This window comes from Lissotriton helveticus, chromosome 12 (assembly GCF_964261635.1).
Source record: "Lissotriton helveticus chromosome 12, aLisHel1.1, whole genome shotgun sequence".
Taxonomy (NCBI): Eukaryota; Metazoa; Chordata; class Amphibia; order Caudata; family Salamandridae; genus Lissotriton; species Lissotriton helveticus.
In genome coordinates, this window is record NC_136073.1 from 628,784,723 (window position 1) to 628,803,769 (window position 19,047).

General features: G+C 47.4%; 1 protein-coding gene across 2 annotated transcripts in view; it reads left to right on the top strand.

The window, feature by feature from the left end:
• The first annotated feature begins 313 nt into the window (after window positions 1-313).
• The window catches only part of RIPOR1 (RHO family interacting cell polarization regulator 1), a 1,634,668-nt gene continuing 1,615,934 nt past the window's right edge, over window positions 314-19,047 (top strand). Inside the window, exon 1 of one of the 2 annotated variants that reach the window (XM_078671049.1) lies at window positions 314-552. The gene's annotated coding sequence lies outside the window, so the exon portion shown is untranslated. Of the gene's footprint in view, window positions 553-715; window positions 845-19,047 lie in introns of those variants that run through there. The other variant, XM_078671050.1, reaches the window with a different exon arrangement.

Consider the following 19,047-nt stretch of genomic DNA (forward strand, 5'->3'; position numbering starts at 1 on the left):
AGGGCCTCCCGGGACGCTGCCAGCTGTCAACGCCCTGCACACATTTTACTGCCAGGTCCGTTATGCCCGCTCTGAACGGTGTCAAATTCGGGCACACGCAGACTGTCTAGGTCAGTGTTTACATACCGACGAGGACTCCACAGCCAATGGGCACCTCGAAGTTCTACGAAGCTTGTTAGGATTATACGAGGTAACGGAAATGCTCCAATCCCTATTCTACTTACACATTACCAGTGCCTCCAGATACAGGACGACCCTCGGAATATGCGCAGCCATGGGATTGGTTTCCATGCGACCCGGAAGTACTGAATTTGCTGAGAAATATCGTCCTGCTTTGAAAAGATTAATAACAGATTATTGATGCTGGACTGAATTTATCTAGAGTCTGTATAAATTGTTGGAATGTGGTCACTTTGAGGGAGAAGGACACGCTTACTAGAAGAGGAGGTCCTGCAAGGAAGAGAGAAAAAAAACAGTTATGTAAGAGAAAAGCAAAGCAGTAAGGGTACAAGTCCTTGATTTCTATAAGAGAAACGGACGGGACCTCGCCATGTAAGTGATTTTTTTCTTTACATGTTTTAGCTTTGTAATGCCATGATGAAACGGACTCGGGGCGGGATTGGCACATGGATGTGCAGGTTGAGGTGCATGATTCGGGAGGGGCGGAGTTTACCAGTGATTGTTGCTCCTGCAGGACGGGCTCAGACTCCAGTATCGGGTATCTGATTATTCCGGTGCACAGCACTGACCAGTGTTGTAGGCTTTTCTATGAAGTGGTAATTCTGTAGTGAAAGTGCGCACTTTGGCGGGCGGTCGTGCGTGCGTTTGTGCCCCAATGGACCAGGTATACTAATTTTTCCTTTGGTTGTTATGTTTGTCGTTCTTTTGTTTGGAGTTTATAATGGGTGCTATTCTTGGTATAATATGTGTGATCATTCAAGTAACAGTTTATCGAGAATGATTGATTCACTGAGGTCTCTTTTGTGAGTAGTAGAAATTATCCCTTTTCTCTCCTACTATTTCCATTTAAGGTTACGTTATCTCTCTTTAGAATCTAATGTTTTTGTTTTTCCATTCAATTTTATTTACTGTTTTTTTTACATGCCCGTATACAGTGCCTTAAATGGGAAAAAAATAAGTGCAGTTACTCATTAAAATGAGCTACCGGTGTAGTGAGTGGGCGGGGCTAGGGGCAAGACATGACACTTAACGACTTTTTTAATAGTTGCAGCTCACACCAAAATACATGATAAATGTATTTATATAAACAAAGCAGGTTAACTCTTTGCACAAAATGAAAGAGAAATATAATAATATGTTAACATTTCCTTTTTTTTGCAATAGTTGCACCTTCTTCAATCAGAGTACGTTGTATACATCTACTTGGGTTACCCTGGATTTTAATTTACACAGCATCAGTAATTAATGTTTGAATATACGTTGACGTAATGACCGTTTTAGAACGTGGAAAGAGCTACTAAGGACACTAATCAGTATTGTACCCTCGGAGTTGCATTAAAGAGAGAACGTTGTTCTCCATGCTTGACCTTCTTTTGGCCCTTTATCAATCTTTATCCCAAACTACATGTAGTCTTATTTCCCTCTCTCAGTTTGCCCTGACTTCTTTGTGTGACAAACAGCCCCTGCATCATAAAGGGCTTTTTTGAGGCTGGCACTTTCCCTAATCAATGAATCAATCAAGGGATTTGTAAAGCGCACTACATACCCGTGAGGGTCTCAAAGTGCTATTGGGGGGGGTGTTGGGGGGGGGGGGGGGGGTGCTGCTGCTACTGCTCGAAGTGCCAGGTCTTGGGGAGTCTTCTGAAGGCGAGTAGGTCTTGGGTCTGCCGTATGTGGGTAGGGAGGGTGTTCCAGGTCTTGGCGGCGAGGTAGGAAAAGGATCTGCTGCCGGAGGTCGTTCGTTGGATGCAGGGGACAGCGGCGAGGGTGTGGCTGGCGGAGCGGAGCTGGCGGGTGGGGGTGTAGAAGCTGAGTTTGCTGTTTAGGTAGGCTGGTCCGGCGTTGTGGAGTGCTTTGTAAATGTAAATGTAAATTGATACTTGTATAGCGCACTACTCACCCGTAAGGGTCTCAAGGCGCTTGTACGAATACCGCTGTGGAACCCATTCTGGCTTTCCCTGTGAGGTGTCCACTCCTGGGCACTCCCAAGGTGGAGGCCAGGCATCCTTAGCGTTGTGGGGGCCGTTGTGGAGATTAAGCAAGCTATTGCCCAGAGTTGCAGAGTGGGACTCCATGATTGGAATAGGCACAGAGGCGAGAATTATCAGGCCCGTGGAATTTTTTAACCTAAGACCCGCCGAGGCGGGGAATTGAACCCTGGTCCCGGGCTAGACCTCTGCATCAGGGTCTGCCGCTCTAACCATGTGTGTGCGATGTGTGCGTGGGTGAGGAGCTTGAAGGTGATCCTCTTGTCGACGGGGAGCCAGTGTAGGTCTCTCAGGTGGGGGGTGATGTGGCTGCGGCAGGGGACGTTGACGATCAGTCGGGCGGAGGCGTTTTGGATGCTTTGTAGTCGTCGTAGGTGTTTGGCTGGGATTCCTGCATAAAGTGCGTTGCCGTAGTCCAGTCTTGTGCTGACGAGGGCCTGTGTCACCGTTCTTCTTCTTTCGGTCGAGATCGACTTGTAGATCCTGCGGAGGTTGTTATAGCAGGAGGAGGAGACGGCGTTGACCTGCTTAGACATGGAGAGGGAGGAGTCGAGGATGAATCCTAGGTTGCGTGCATGGTCAGTGGGTGTTGGTGCTGTTCCCAGTGTGGTCGGCCACCAGGAGTCATCCCAGGCTGAGGGGGTGGGTCCGAGGATGAGGACCTCCGTCTTGTCCGAGTTGAGCTTCAGACGGCTGCTCCTCATCCAGTCGGTGACGGCCTTCATTCCCTCGTGGAGGTTGGTTTTGGCGGTGTGTGGGTCCTTGGTGAGAGAGAGGATGAGCTGGGTGTCGTCGGCATAGGAGATGAGCTTGTGATGGCGGGCCACTTCTGTGAGGGGGCCATGTAGACGTTGAACAGCGTCGGGCTGAGAGATGAGCCCTGGGGGACGCCGTAGATGATGATGGTGGCTTCGGATCGGAAGGGTGGGAGGCGGACGCTCTGGGTTCTGCCGGAGAGGAAGGACGTGGTCCAGTCAAGGGCCGTCTCTTGGATTCCGGCTTCTAGGAGGCGTGTCTTTAGAGTGCGATGGCAGACCGTGTCGTAGGCAGCTGACAGGTCCAGGAGGATGAGGGCTGATGTTTCGCCGTTGTCTAGTTGGCGCCTGATGTCGTTTGTGGCGGCTATGAGGGCTGTCTTGGTGCTGTGGTTTCGTCTGAATCCGGACTGGGAAGGGTCCAAGATGTTGTTGTCTTCCAGGTGGCGGGCCAATTGCATGTTGAGGATTTTCTCGATGACCTTTTCCGGGAACGGGAGCAGGGAGATGGGCCGGAAGTTCTTGAGGTCCTTGGGGTCCGCCTTGGGCTTCTTGAGGAGGGCGTTGATTTCGGCGTGCTTCCAGCTTTCTGGGAATGTTGCTGTTTCGAAGGAGATGTTGATGACCTTCCGTAGTTGGGGTGCAATTGCTGCATCTGCTTTGTTGAATACGTGGTGTGGGCACGGGTCTGACGGAGATCCTGAGTGGATGGAGTTCATGACCTTGCGTGTCTCGTCGTCGTTGACGTTGGACCAGGAGGTCAGGCGGTTGGCGCTGGTAGTGTTCACAGGGGAGGTGGAGTCTGGCGTAGTCTGGGTAGTCGTGGTGTTGAAGCTGTAGTGGATGTCGGCGATCTTGCGGTGGAAGAAGATGGCTAGTGAGTCACACAGTTCTTGTGAGGGCGGGATGTCGTTTGTGCTGGGGTTGGAGAGTTCCTTTACGATGCTGAAGAGCTTCTTGCTGTCGTGTGCGTTGTTATCCAAGCGGTCTTTGAAGGAGGATCTCTTGGCTAATTTGATGAGGTGGTGATGTCTGCGGGTGGCGTCCTTGTGGGCTGCGTGGTTGTCCGGTGTGCGTTCGTGGAGCCATATCTTCTCCAGTTTCCGGCATGCGCGTTTGGAGGTCTGGAGCTTGTCGGTGAACCAGGTGGCTCTCTTGCTGGCGTGGCTGTTAGAGGGTTTCTTGAGTGGGGCGAGGGTGTTGGCGCAGTCGTCGATCCACTGTCTGAGGTTGCAGGCTGCGGCGTCTGGGTTGGTGGGGTCGGCGGGTGGGTTCTGGGCGAGGGTGGTGATCAGCTGGTCTTCGGTGACTTTGCTCCAGCAGCGGCGAGGCAGCTGTTGGGTGCGGTGGTGCGTGGTTGGTTTCTTGAAGGTGAAATGGATGCAGCGGTGGTCGGTCCAGTGGAGTTCGGTGGTGTGGTCGAAGGCAACGTGGGTGCCTGTGGAGAAGACGGGGTCCAGCGTGTGGCCGGCGGCGTGGGTGGGTGCGGTGACGAGTTGTCTGAGGCCAGGGTTGGCGAGGTTGTCGATCAGGGTGGCGGAGTTGGCGTCGTTGTTGTTGTCGAGGTGAAAGTTCAGGTCCCCGAGGAGGATGTAGTCCGTGGAGGCGAGTGCGTGGGTGCTGGCGAGGTCGGCGATGGAGTCGCTGAACTGAGACCGGGGGCCATACTGTTAATTGCTGTTGTTTGGCACAATACTATATAATTTTGAGCACGTGAGTAGGAAGAAACTGAAAATACCCCCACTTCGAACCAAAGCTCTTATGGCACTAAGCAAATGAAGCAAATCATCATGACCCTCCCAAGAAGATATCTCTTGTCTCTTCCATTGATCTATCCATTCATCCTTTTATCCTACCATTTACCTGCTGATGGACACCATTTACCCGCTGATGTCCATCATTTACCCTTTACATTCTGTTGTCTGTTCATTTTTTTATCCATCATTCAAGTTTTCACCATTCCGTCTGTCCACCCTTCATGTCCAAACCTATCCATCCATCCATAAACATATCCATTCATCCTTTCACTCATCATCCACCCTGTCACTCTTCCATCAGGCCTGTCGCTCATCTATCCATCAACCCTTTCACTCCTTTATACCATCCACCCTTCCATTCCATCCACCCTTTCACTCAATCCACCCTTTCACTCAATCCCTCCTTTCACTCATCCATCATCCACCCTTCCTTCCGTTCATTCATCCATCCAATCTTTCACTTATCCACCCATCATCCGCCCTCCTATCCAATCATTCACCCTCTTTCATCCATCCATCCATTCACTCATCAATCTATCCATTTATAAATCTATACATCCACCCTTGCTCCCTCATCCATCCACTCACTCTCACCCACCAACCCACCCTACTACGTTATTTAGGAACCTTTGCCGCCAAGCAGACAAGTACACTTAAAGTGCCACCCATTTTCTATAAAATACCTCCTGAGAGTGTCTTGATTCTCTCTCTCTCTCTCTCGCTTTTTTCTTACAAAAAACAGGCTACAACTATATGTGTAACACTTAGAGTGGCACTTTCTTTCGACCAAAATCATGGTACGAAGTCAATGGAAATAGACAAATATCAGAAATAACACTCATCTGAGCAACAAGGAAGTCAAACCTGGCAGCAGGTGCTTTTGAAGCTATTATTTCATTAAAATCAGCACCCTCCACCCCAACCTCTGCTTCAGGTGCGGCCAAACCACATGCAACAAAGGGATCTCTCTGTGACAAAAACAGCAACTCACTGAGCTATCCACATACAATACAGTACAATGCAATATGCTTTTTTGAAGGAGGCGTATTAACCCTCCACGCTACTTAATGCTGAGAGTGAAAGCTGCCAGTAGAGAAAATGTTGACCTCTCTCCAGCGGGAACAATAATCACATGACTTATCTCTGACTTAGCAAGTCTAACTGTGCTGAGAAAATAAAGGGTGCTGCTTCGTAGTGTCACTGTCGAGTAGGGATGTCAAGCACTTTGCGCTACTAATAAATCAGCAAAACTGCTAGTTTAGACAAAACGTAGCGTGTTTTCAGCAAAGACAGATAACTCTAGTGTGCCCTTTTTCAAGGCCCTATGCTGTGCTGGAGCCCGCTAATCATTTTCGTAACAAAAGTTTTAAATGTCAGCAGCAGGAGATTATTTACAAAAAACAAAAAACATTTTTATTAGTATTTTAATTGAACTCAACAGTACAGCATGTCATCATCATCGCACCTCTTCTCCCCTCCCACATTCTGCCCTCCCCCCACACATCTCCAACTCGTTCCACTTCAACATAGACCAATGTTCACTGTGAAATTATACAGTAGTCCTTTGTAGCCGGTCTCCGATGGCACCCAGGTTGGTGTAGCCATATACTTGGGTCCTTGTGTAATAAAAAGACCTCGTAGCCCAGTATCCATCCCATGATACTTTCTTCATTTGCCCCACACCTTACGGAACTTCTTCGGGTAGCAGCAGGAGATTATTAAATTAATATCTGACTTACCTGAATCTCTTTACAGCTGTCAGAACGATCCACTGAGAGGAGTTGCTGGCCTGGCAACACGTGAGTCTCTAGCCTGTCTCTTCTTCTTCAGAGAGTCAGACAGCGAGCCCTGCTGCAGTGTCTCAGCCTGTGCTATCTGCTCCCACTATGAGACTCTCGGTGGCGTGGTGAGTCTGGGGCAGAAGTTGGGCTCTGCTGGGCTGGGCACAGCAATAACATATCATGTCGAGGTCAGGAGGGGTTGAGCAGGTGATCGATTCTCGAACACCGGCTTCCTCCTTTAACTCCATGCAGCAGGGGAATTTCTGGGGCCCAGCTGGCAGGCAGGAAATGCAACATCCTGCCACAGCATGGGCGCCAACCGGACATGGCTCCTCGGCAACAGTGGGTCCATGTGGTACCTGACGTGACCCGGGGATCAGAAACAGCAAGCAGGGTTGTCACTCCTGCTCACCGGCTCTCTCAGCCAATGAGCCTACCTTATCATGAGTTACTGGTACTCTCCTCGGCAGTAGAAAAGTGCCGGTACTCAGAGTGATAAATTTAAGTGTCGGTACTCAGTACCAGTGAGTACCAGCCCATTTAAAGCACTGCCCTTATATGTTTTCTCTTTACTCCCATTCCCAGTACACAATTTTCCAACCCTATTAAGGTACTCTCTTTTTTTTTTCCTTAATTCCCGTTCTCTTTTTGTCCATTAACCCCGCACTTTTCCTCCAGATCTCCAGCTGATGGTCTCGGGGTTGGACAGGGGTGTGCTCCACAATATCTTTTAAGAAGCATTTGTAATGCAATAGATCTCGCAATTGCGAAATTTTGAATGGCAAAACTGCAATAATAAAAGGCATTACCATTTACAAAACTAATAGGTCAAAGTTTCTAAAATGCAAGACTTATTGGATTGCAAATGCTTGTTGTTTACAAGTGTCGAAAAAGGACTCTTTTCGATTTCGGTAAACGGAATGGCGTCTCATTCAGCCTCGGATGGCTGGTAATCCACTGCTGCCTCCGTGAATTCTCCGTGAAACAAAAGTTTACGTCAACTGAATACGACGCGGGAGAATTAGAGCTTGTACTTTCAAACCAGTATGGGCCCATAAATTACTATCGGTTGAGGAGGATATTTTTAAAGTTACAGAACCCAATTACAGGGCAACATCCACCTACCACCATCCAATGAAACTTGGACTCGATCTGGAGTTCATAAGGATATAGAGCCATCATCTTGTTGCGTGGGAATTTTTACCACCTTACACCACTCAGGGGACATCTATAAATCCCTTGGTTGCCCCACACCTTTTTATTGTCCTGATGAAGACTCGCATGGCCCAGGCATAGAATGACCGTATGGCCCTAAGACGAGTCGAAACGTTGACGCAGTTTATATATAACCTGGACCCGATTAATATTCTCTACATTGATGTGCGAAATTTATGATATATTCATTTACAATGTATGAGAATATTTCCTTTAAATAATTTGGAGGTCAGGTTGTGCAGGAGGGGTTAATGATGATCCGTCACTGTTTTGCCAATTAACTTGAATATCTTGTGTCACTACCTATTTGATTTTTCTTTTTTCTCTCTAATCACTACCCACATCTTTTCTGGCACTCTTTTGCTATTTTGCAAGCTCCTTTGGGGGCAACCATTATGGACTGTAATGTTTTGCAACCATGAATTTTTGTTAATTTGTTTGACTGAGGAGCAATTAATTAAAAATATTGCTCTTTATTGATACTGTTGTTTATTATTTGTATGCCCAGACCATTGTATTGTAAACATATGCATTTTTGGACAGAGCTGATCAATGTATACATGCTCCTAAATTTGTTGAGTTAATGAACACTTACTGATGAATTCAGTTTATAAACTATAGAGGTCTTGGACCATTGTATTCCAATAACGTAAGCCAAAAGGGAGTATTCTGTTAACTCAGCTGGTGGAGGCATGTGGGTTATGGTTAATTTGGATAGGGATGGGAAGCCATTGTGTGGGAAGCTGACAGGCTGCGTTATCACAGTAATAAAAGCTGAACATTTAGCGGAGTAGAAGCATTTGCTAGTGTTATGGCTTCTTGGTGGTGATCGCTGTTAAAGAATATTACTTTTTAGTTTGGACTGTAGACTTAATTGTTTTTATGAACATGTTCTGAGTGTTCATGGTCTCCCAGTCTGTCTTTGTGGCCCAGTCTTTGTGTCCATGCACTGGGTATCCCTTTGTCTTCTTGTCTCATTATCATTGCCCATGTCAGTTTCCCCATGTGTCAGTCTCATAATCTCAAAGTGAGCCACAATGCCTGTCTCTCTGTCCTCATCAGTGTCCAAATGCCAATGTTCCCATATTGGTGTAACCATGTCCACAAGCATCCCCTTGCCAGTTCACTGTCCTCGTTTCGGTGTACCCATGTCAACAGCCCCATCTCAATTTCTTTGTCATTCTTCTAGTTTCACCATTGTGTCGGTGTCTCATAGTATCGGTGGGTGTGTCCCAACTTCAGTGATGGACTTCCAAATGTCTTTGTTAATATCAGTGTCACTGTGTATGTGTCAATATATCTGTGTCAGTAGTTATGTCATGGCCCCCCTATTGGTATTCATGTACAAGTATGGATGCCCCCCACTGGAAAGTTCCACATGTCAGAGTTGGTGATATAGTGCAGGCGACCCAGTATCAGTGCCTCCATGCTCGTGCCCTAGTATTGTATCCCTATTTCATGTTAGTATATGTGAGTCTTTGGAACTTAGTTATGAGTCATACAGCATTATCATGATCAACCGAAGCACGCACATTTTTGTACATGACCATGAGGGAGCTGTTTCACTAAGCATTTGAATTTAAAGTAATGGCTTGAAGTTTTAAGTTTCGCAGTGCAAGGCAAGTCTTCAAAAATAGCGTACATGGGGGGCATGGTCTAACTGGGGCAGTGGAGTGGATGTGCGCCTCCAGACCTTCCCTTTCCCCCTGAGATTGTCAGCATCCAATGAACGCCCATGACTGTCTGGAGCCCTCAAAGTGTAGGCAAGGTCTGTGGTGGTCAGTGGTGAGCCATCCAGATTGCTGTTGAGGGATTGCAGGCAGATGATATATGGCAGCAAGTTGCAGGGCCCTGAAATCAGGTTACCTAGTGGCCCTCTAGGTGGAGGCCCACGGTGGCGCTGGATACCAGGTAGTGCGACTGACGCAGGCTGGACCCAAACTATGCTTCTTCTGCTGCTGAACTCAGGGTCCTGGAAAACAGGGTGACATTGGGCCTTAAGATGCGCATGAAGGGCCCAAAAAGAGAAGACCCCTGCAAATGCACCCTGCAGAGCCCAAGATGCTGAGGGAGGCCTAAAGCTAGATGTGATGTGATAGCAGGAGGAGTATAGGTTTGCCATCTGGTGAACCGCAATGAAGGTCACTGTGGGCTGGATTTATTGGCCTTGGATTATGACATAACACCTGAGAGAACAGTGAGTTGCAGAGGGTATAGAGGTGCTAGGTGCTGTGACCCTGCAGGACCACTACAATGGTCCATCTCTGACTGCTCTAAACAAGCAGTTCCCCCTTGGAGGTTGTAGGGGAAGGCCCTCGCAGTTGCTGGAGCACAAAACCTGAGAGCCTCCAGCAACTTAGAAACCAGACCCAAAAAGAAGGGTCAATCAACCTGCCATGAACACATAGCAATTGGAAACAGAAACTCTGAAGGTGGCAGAAGACAGGGCCACTGCCACCTTCAGAGTTGCTGTTTCCAAACAGCAGCTTTAAAGGTTACAGCAGCCCTATCTTCTGTCAAAAGAGTTCCAGTGCTGTTGCACGTTTTTAGCCAGAAAGTTTTCCTGGGGTGACTTGCCCGAATTCAGTCTTACCTGCATCGTCAGACTAAGAGGGTCTGGAGTTCCTGAGCATGCCCTCTCTGCGAACATTAAAATGGCAGCGCCTGGTCTGGATGTGCTCACTGCACGCAGCTCAGGTGGGCTGCCCTCTCCTTCACACAGTGTCGTGCTTCTGTGGCTACCGGATGTTCATCGCAGCTCTTCATTGCAGGTGAGCCTTTTTGGTATCTCCTAAGATGAGGGGAAGTTAACAAGAAGTTCCTGATGATGATTCCTTGTCCGGGGATTTATAAGTGAGGTGTTCCCACAGCGACCTCCCTTCTCTGAAAAATGATTTGGGACAGCACATACGTCTGGCTATGTCCGGTGATCCCCCTCTGACATACGGGATCACTATGTCCCTACTGTACATGGGTACAGAATCGCTCAGCACAACAGGTGTCCTCAAGGCAGGCACTCCTGGCATAGAGGGTTGCCAATCCTTAGCTGCATTTGGGCTCCGGCCTTTTTGGCCCATAGTTCACAACGGCTTACTTCACGCAGCCCTCTCCTGGCATAAGGGGGTCACCGATTTTGTCCTGCACACCAGCAACAACCACAGCTGGTGCAACAGCTGTTTCCTCACACCTCGCAATGGGAATCCACTCAACAGGATTCCCTAATTGACCTCGCTCCTCCAACATTCTCCTCTTCCTCTCAGGGCACACTGGTCTTGGTAAGCAGGCAGTCAGCGGAGTTCCAGGGTTCCAGGGCAAGTGGTCTTGGATTTCCTGGGTGATGTCCCCTAACTCAGCAGGGAGACTAGTAGGCTTTTCCCCCAGTCCAGGACACAGGCAGAAGTCTTGCAGAGCTTCCCCTCCTCACGCAGCCTGTCTGGCTGCTTTGCATATGTCTACTTTTTCAGGTCTCAACCTTCCTTTGATATAGTCCATTTTCAGACACCAAATGCGATTTAGAGACTGGGTCTTTGAAGTTTATGTTGGGGGTTTGCTTCTGTTGATGTGCCTTCTCCTCTGTCCTCTTGAAAGCGGTTGGTCACAGCAGGAGTGAATCCAAAGCGGATAGCTCCACAACACTGTCCATTAAAGTGAACAGAGTTCAAACCTGGATGTTAGCCACAGTGATGGCTTGTGAAGGTAAGTCAAGGGCCCCTTTCCTACTCTTTATGATTCTCTTATGAGCCCTGCCTAGGCCCCTTCTTTGTTACCTCTCACTGATTCAAAAAGCACTCTGTGAAGTGTGCAGAGGAAGCCCTGCTCTCCCTCTCCAGTGTGTGTGTGCCCCGTCCAGCTTACATGAATGCATAAATGCACAAAGCAGTTGTTCTACCTCCTCATGGTTCACCATGCAGGCCTAGGTCTCCCAAAATTGAACACTGGGCCCTCCCTCTATGTACTGCACCCCTCATAAGTACACATACACCCAGCGCATGCATTTAACATGCACGGACCGCACCCTTCATGTATTGTACCACTCACAGGTTCACATTGGCATAGCACACACAATTATTCTGCACGCACTACATCACCTATGTACTGCACTACTCATAGGTATCTAAACCACCAGCACATGCATTCAACATGCACACACTGCACAGTACTGCAGTATCCCTGTATTGTCCCCTTCACTGGGCACACATGCACACAGTGCAGATACACCACTCCTGTGCTGTACAGCACTTCAGACCAAGCCGGTGTAGGCCATTGGCGAGTTAAGCACACAGCAGTAGAAATTTTCAAATGAGTGAGCCTGTAGGACTTGCTCTAGTGACTGGTTAAAAAGGACCCCTACTCATCACTACACAGTATGCTGCCACCAGTTCACGCATGGTGCTTAACTCCTTGTTAAGGCAGGAGGCTTCCACCACTTTGAGGGTAGCACTTTTGGTACCTATCTCGTCCAACAAGCCGTTGAGCAGGCCTATGTCATGGCACACACACATGATCCATGTTTGCCTATAACAACAAAAATCTGCATTAGGGATCCAGACATCAGTAGTAGTTAGGGCACTCGGGCATGTCCATTACCATGCAGAGGAACATTCTTTTTGTTTCAAGTTCGGGTTTCAGGGTTGAGAGAGAGAGAGTAGGGCTCGGAGGGCCATGGGTTGCAGGATGCAGCCTTGACACTAGGGTCATTACACAGCAAGGAGCAAGGGGGTATTAGGGTACACATGCAAAGGCTCCCCACCATTAAGCAACATGCTAAAAGGAAGTCTTAATGTTAAGAGAATGCATGAATAGGCAAGAAATTAGAGGTACTTGACCTGTTGTGTGAGATAGGTTGGAATATCTGCCTCCAACAAGAGTCTATCTGCTCAAAAGTGATTATTCTGTGCTGAAATCTATGACATTCCCAAGGCAACATTTCTCATTGAAGGGGTGGGTGTGCTATCCTGTGAAGCTACAACCCTCGGGGGTACAAAACTGGGGTGGGGCAAGACAAAAAAGGAAGGTCTCTTGACTTAGTGGTATGAATGGGCATTACCCCCTACAGCTATGTGTCACTTTGTGCCCCCCATTACCAATCAGGAGATGTACATGAAATAGGCTACCTCGGAGAATTGTACATATATGTAGGGGGAGATTACTTCAATATTGTCATGGATGGCTCCACTAACAGGTCACATCAAAGACTTAATCGTTGGGGCAAGGCATTCCAGGACTTTACGGATTGGCTCGAAAAGGTGGGGCTAGCTGAAGCCTGGAGAGTGTTTCATGAAGTCTTTGCATTCTGCTCCACATTCTATTGCTTGTATACATGTGTGGATTACTCCTTGATAGGTAAGAGGTTTATACCAAAAGTCGAAAGCTCCACAATTGACCCTGTTGAATTTTGAACTATGTGATGTGATGGCGGCAGCACGCTTCCTCAGTGATGCAACGTCAACTGCTGCGACGGCGACACGCTTCTTCTTCATTGAGTCTCACTTCTAGCTCCCAGTGACACGCAGTCTCTTAGAAGGCCCAGAGCAACAGCAGGCACTTCAATTCCCAGCAAGGGAATTCAGGGAGGAGCTGGTGGTGAAGTCTTGTATCCCTGAGACGTGAGGCAGGAGGAAAGCACAGTTCAAGCTCTTGGAGATTCTTCTTCAAGATGATGAAAGCACACTCAGTCTATTTTCTCCTTTCTTTGGCAATGAAGCAACCACTGCAGGCTAACCCCCAAACAGCACGCAGCACAGGGGTAGTCTCCTTCAGTTTCCTGGTTCTGCTCCTCAGCAAAGGTTCGTCTTGATTCCCAGAAGTGATCTAAATTTCTGGGGTCTGGTTCTCCTTTTTTATACACACAAATCCTTTGTCTCTGAAGACAGAGAGTGTCTGTACCTAGTCCAATCCAGTTCTGGGTGCATTCTGCCAGTGCACAACTTCTTCCTTTGTCAGTGTGGGCCAGGGTCTTCAGACACACCACAGGAGGTGGAGCCAGCATTGTGGAAGGCAGGCAAAGCCCTATTCAGGCCCAAGTGCTACTCCTCCCACCACTCCGAATGCAGATAGGTCTATTCAGCCTAGTGCTGACTCACCCTGTGTCTTGGAGCCACCCCAACCCCTGTCACTCACAAACCAGACATGGAATACACAAACCTAGCAGAGGCAGGCTGGATGGTTAGGCAAGAAATACCTGCTTTCTAAAAGTGGAATTTTCAAACACAGAATGTTAAAATCAACTTCACTAAAAGATGTATGTTATCATTCTGAGTTCAGGCCTGCCCTCCCCATATTTCCGGGCAACTCAGTATTTCCCCCGAAACCTTGACTCCCGTGCCGCAGTGTCTACATACTCCGATAGTTTCTCACGAAATTCCATTTACGTCTGTCCCCCCAACCATCCGTGTCTCTAGAGTCCTACGTTCTTTCTCCAGTTTCTTCAATGTGCCCTGTATATCTCTGAGTAATACAAAGCTTTTTGAGATGCAGAACCCTCTAATCGTAACTTTGAAGGTCTCCCAAATGATTTCCACCGTGTCCACAGAACCCCTATTCCTCTGAAAGAAGTCTTTGATTTCCTCTTCCAACTCGCCATGAAACACAGCATCTAATAATGCTGTTGGCTGTAGCCTCCATCTACATCTGGGCATATCATAACCTGGTGGTGTAATTGTGAGCTTCACAGGTGAATGATCGGAGAAAGTCCTAGCCAGATGTGTGACGTCTTTTATAGATGGTCCTAGGCCCCTCGAAATTATGCAGTAATCTATTTGAGCCTAAATTGCAGTCCACGTCGTATAGTGTGTACCTTCTCGAGTAGTGGGATGAATATGGCGCCAGGTATCATCTAAGCTCTCTTCCTCTAAAATCCCCTGAAGAGTTGCCTGAGCTTTAGTGTGCTGTATTAGATCTGTCTGATGCCGGATTAGGGGTACATTAAAATCGCCCCCGCCCCCCCAGATTACATGGGTGCAGCCTATGTCCACGATTTTCCCCCATAAGTTGGTAAAGAAGTCGAGAGCGTCAACATTCGGGCCGTAGCAACACACTAGTGTGACCGATTCTGAGCCCAACTGTCCCCACATAAGTACGTATCTCCCTTGTGGATCTGTAATCGCACCAGCAGGTGTGAATGGCGTCGCTTTTTAATTAGAATCACAGTACCTCTCGCATAGGAGGAATATGAGGAAAATATCTTGTGATCTGCCCATTTGCTAGCAAATTTGGTGTGCAGTTGTGGATTGATGTGGGTTTCCTGTAGCATAGCTATATTTATCTGGTATCCTAGGATCTGTCTGCGCTTTCTTGGGTCCCCCAGCCCACGGACATTCCATGACAATGTCCTCAGATGTTGTTTGATCTGTGATTCAGCCGTACTTCCCATGTGTGTCGTGACAGTCATATTGCATGTAGGTGCATATCACAGTGAGAGCATGAACATGTTCAAAATTCTGTCTGTTTTGCTGTATATTATTTTGAATGACAGTCATTTTTTTTATTCAAATCATTTTTATTGAAATATATAAAACAAGCAAACAAACAAATAAGAAACCAATGACAGGGAAAATAATTACAACAATACAGTAAATAATAAGATGGCATCTAAATAACCATATAAGAAAGTTATTACAATGGTGATAAAGTTAACAATAATGACAATAATAATGACCATGATAACAAATAAAATAATAATAATAAAAGTTGTAACGATAAATGCTCAAGTTCCAAGAAGGGCATTCACAACAGATCTTACTCTCAATAGCATACAGGTGACCACACAAAAACATATTTTACATAAGGTTTGACAAAGGTACATTACAATAGAGTTGTACATAAGGCTTTACAGTCTGAGGCAAAAATTAAGGTGCTCACGGGGGGTCATAAGATGAATTGGGGGCGTCAAGGGATTTCCACAGTTTCTTGTGGGATTTATGTCAGGGTGAGGTATGGAGGGGTTTGTTATCTGCTCCTCTTAGGGAGGAAAGCCATTCCTACCACACTCTAAAAGATACTTCTTCAGAGTTTTTCCATTTACTCAGGATAACTTTACATGCTAAAGTGAGCATAAGGTCTAATAAGTAGCGATCCTGCAAGTCTTTGATCCTAGGATCCAATACTCCTAGTAGAATATAGGAAAAGTCCCTTGGAGGGAGGATGTTAAAGGTATTATTTATGTATTTGTAGATCATATCCCAATATGATTGTAATGATTGTAAAGTGGGACAATAAAAGAGCATGTGGGCAAAGCTGCCAACGTGGGATTTACAATTCCAGCATGTGGGGCTATAAAAATGTTCTCGGGTGTCCAATATGTCCTATTTATTAACATTAGTTTGGTTTGTGAAAGTATGGTGATATTTTGTTCGAGAATGGTGTCAAATGAATTTTCTCCCATTCAAATGGTATGTTACTGAAGTTAAGTTCAGATTCCCATTTCGCTTCACATTTCTTGTGCTTTTGGCAGGGATTGGGAGAAAGAATTTTATATATCTGAGAGACACTGTGACCAGATTTTGCTAGCTGAGACATCTTGGGGACTATCGAGGGGTCACAGGGTTTGATGGAGCGCAGCGTGAGGAGAGATTTTAGTTTTAGGAATTTGTAAAAATCTAGCGGTGTAATTCGTGACGGTTCTGAAGGTCGGAAAAAGGCAACGGTAGTGTGCCTGTGAAGAGATCTTTAACCAGATTTATTCCATTTTTAGACCAGTGTTCCCAATGTAGTGTCCTCCCATCTATCTTTAGGCTCTGATTATGTCATAAGGAGGTCAGTTTGGACTTACTGATTTTATTTTTGGAAAACTTGTCCATACGCAACAGGGCTCTTTTGAGTGGGGAAAAGCGGAACCGTCCACTGTTAAAAGAGCGGTTAGAGGCATGCTGTCTATGAGTGACCTTTCTATGTTCAACCAGACTGGGGTATAGTCTGTTTGGGGGATTAGCCAGTTGGACCCTTGTTTACAAAGATACGCTGTTTGGTAGTTCCTAAAGTTCAGGAGACCCAGTCCACCTATATCTTTGGGTAATTGGAGTTTATTCAATGATATCCTGGGTTTCTTGCCCTTCCATAGGAAAGTGTTAAAGAGTTTATAGATTTTATTCAAGAAATCATTTGATAGCGCCATTGGAAGCATACTGGCTAAGTAGTTGACAAGGGGGGGTGATCATCATTTTTAATATCTCAGCCCTACCCCACCAGGACAATAATTTTGGGGACCAGCCATCAAGCAGAGTAGAGATTTTCTTATAGAGGGAGTTTTTGTTGTTTTTTAAGATGGTGATAAGGTCTTTTTCGAAATCCAGGCCCAGGTACTTGAAGCATTTAGGTTGCCACAGAAGACCTGAGTCGCTGATAATTTCTTTACTGCCATGGTTGTTCAGAAGTTTTACTTCGGTGTTGTCCTTATTCAATTTATACCCGGAAACGTTTGCAAAGTCTCCTATTGAAGACATTAGAGCCAGGATGGCAGACTCCACATTTTCAGAAACCACTAACACATCATCAGGGTAGGCTGTGATTTTGACGGTGTAGTCGTCAAAACAAATCCCTGTGATCTGTTTGTTATTCGTAAGACGGTAGAGGAAGGGTTCGATTGCAAGTAGAAATAGAGAAGGGGAAAGGGAGCAGCCTTGTCTAGTTCCCTTTTCCAGCTTGAAGGAGGACGATAGGCAGCCACCCGCTCTAACTTTGGCTGAGGGATTGTAATAAAGTGCCATTACCATACGCGTAAAGTTCTCTCCTAAGTTGAATTTGTCTAAAGCCGCTTTCAAATAGGACCAGTCTACTTTATCGAAGGCCTTTTCAGCGTCTAAGGTAATAGCAATTGTTGGGGAGTCAGTAAGTTTGGCCTTCTCCAAAACATGAGACAGGAGGCGTGTATTGTCACTAGAAAGTCTGTTCTTTAAGAATCCGACTTGTTAGGGGTGGATGAGTTTGGATAAAAAATGTTGAAGTAGTTTAGCAAGGATCATAGCATATATTTTGCAATCTAGGTTAATTAGGGATATTTGTCTGTAATTTTTTGGGAGTGTTGGGTCTTTCCCTTCTTTGGGGATTACTGCTAAGTAAAGTAAAAGTAAAGTAAAGTCCACATTTGTAAAGCGCACAATCACCCGTAAGGGTCTCTAGGCGCTGGGGGCCGTCGGGAAGATTAAGCGAGCTATTGCCCAGAGTCACATGGTGCTGGGCTAACCTGCCGCCGGAGCCGGGGATCGAACCGTGGTCCCCAGATTCCAGCGTCAGTCGCCCTGGCCGCGGCGCCACACCTCTTCCCAATCACTGCTATGATGGCTTCTGCAGGCGTCCCATTAACTTGACCAGAGGTACTGAATTTGTGGTATAAATTTAGTAGAGGGAGGGTTAGGACTGATGAAAAGCATTTGTAAAACATTTTTTGAGTGACAGTCTGTGGCACTTCGGGGTCGCCCGGGACTTGGACCTTAGGTATGGGAGGGGACGGGGCTGCTGCGCTGGGTAATATCCCCTCAAGGAGACTCACAGACACCGGGATTCTGGGTAACGCTGGCTTTATTAACTTAAAGGTGCGTTTGCGGTTTATGGTTTTCCGGTAATAGGGAAGTGCTGACTCTGCCTCTTCCGTCAGTCTTTGAAGGCGTTTCTCCGACGCTGTTTTCCTCTCGTCCCGGTGTCTTCTGGGACTGGGAGTCCGGTCCTTCTCCTCCACGGTGTCGGGCCGTCTCGTCAGGGGGGAATGAAAAACAACAACAGTGCTTTAGGATCCTGGTCGGACCGTTAACACAGGGAAAGGGAGTGAGGACTCACATGTGCACAACTCGGCTCTAGGGTGCTGGGTAGTGAGGGTGGGGTAGTGCATAGGATGTGAGTGTGGTACGGCTACGGTGGTTTCGCCCACTTAAAACCCGCCCAGCCCGCAAGCCGTGACCGTACCTCTGGTAGCCACACTTCCCTCGATGAAGTGTGGCTGGGCGAAGAGCCTTCCTGATGGCCTCCTGGCTTTCCCCGTCGTCCTCTCTCCTCCAGTCCCGACTCGTCCTCCTGCCTCCGATGTTCTCTCGTCTCCTCTCCTGCCTCCTGCCTCCGATGTTCTCTCGTCTCCTCTCCTGCCTCCTGCCTCCGATGGTCTCTCGTCTCCTCTCCTGCCTCCTGCCTCCGATGTTCTCTCGTCTCTCCTCCTGCCTCTTCTTCTTTCCTCCGCTCCCGCCTCTCCTCCGTCGCCGTCCTCAATCTCCGCTCGTCCTCTTCTCCTCTTCTCTCTCCGTCGCTCTCACTTCCGCCTCCTCCGAGTGCATAACACACCTGAATGTGTTCCGGGGCGTCCTTTACCTGAGCCGAGGGGGCGTGTCCAGTGACGATGTCTTTGTCCAGCTCCGCCCAGTTAAAGTAACAGGGTCCACCAGTATCG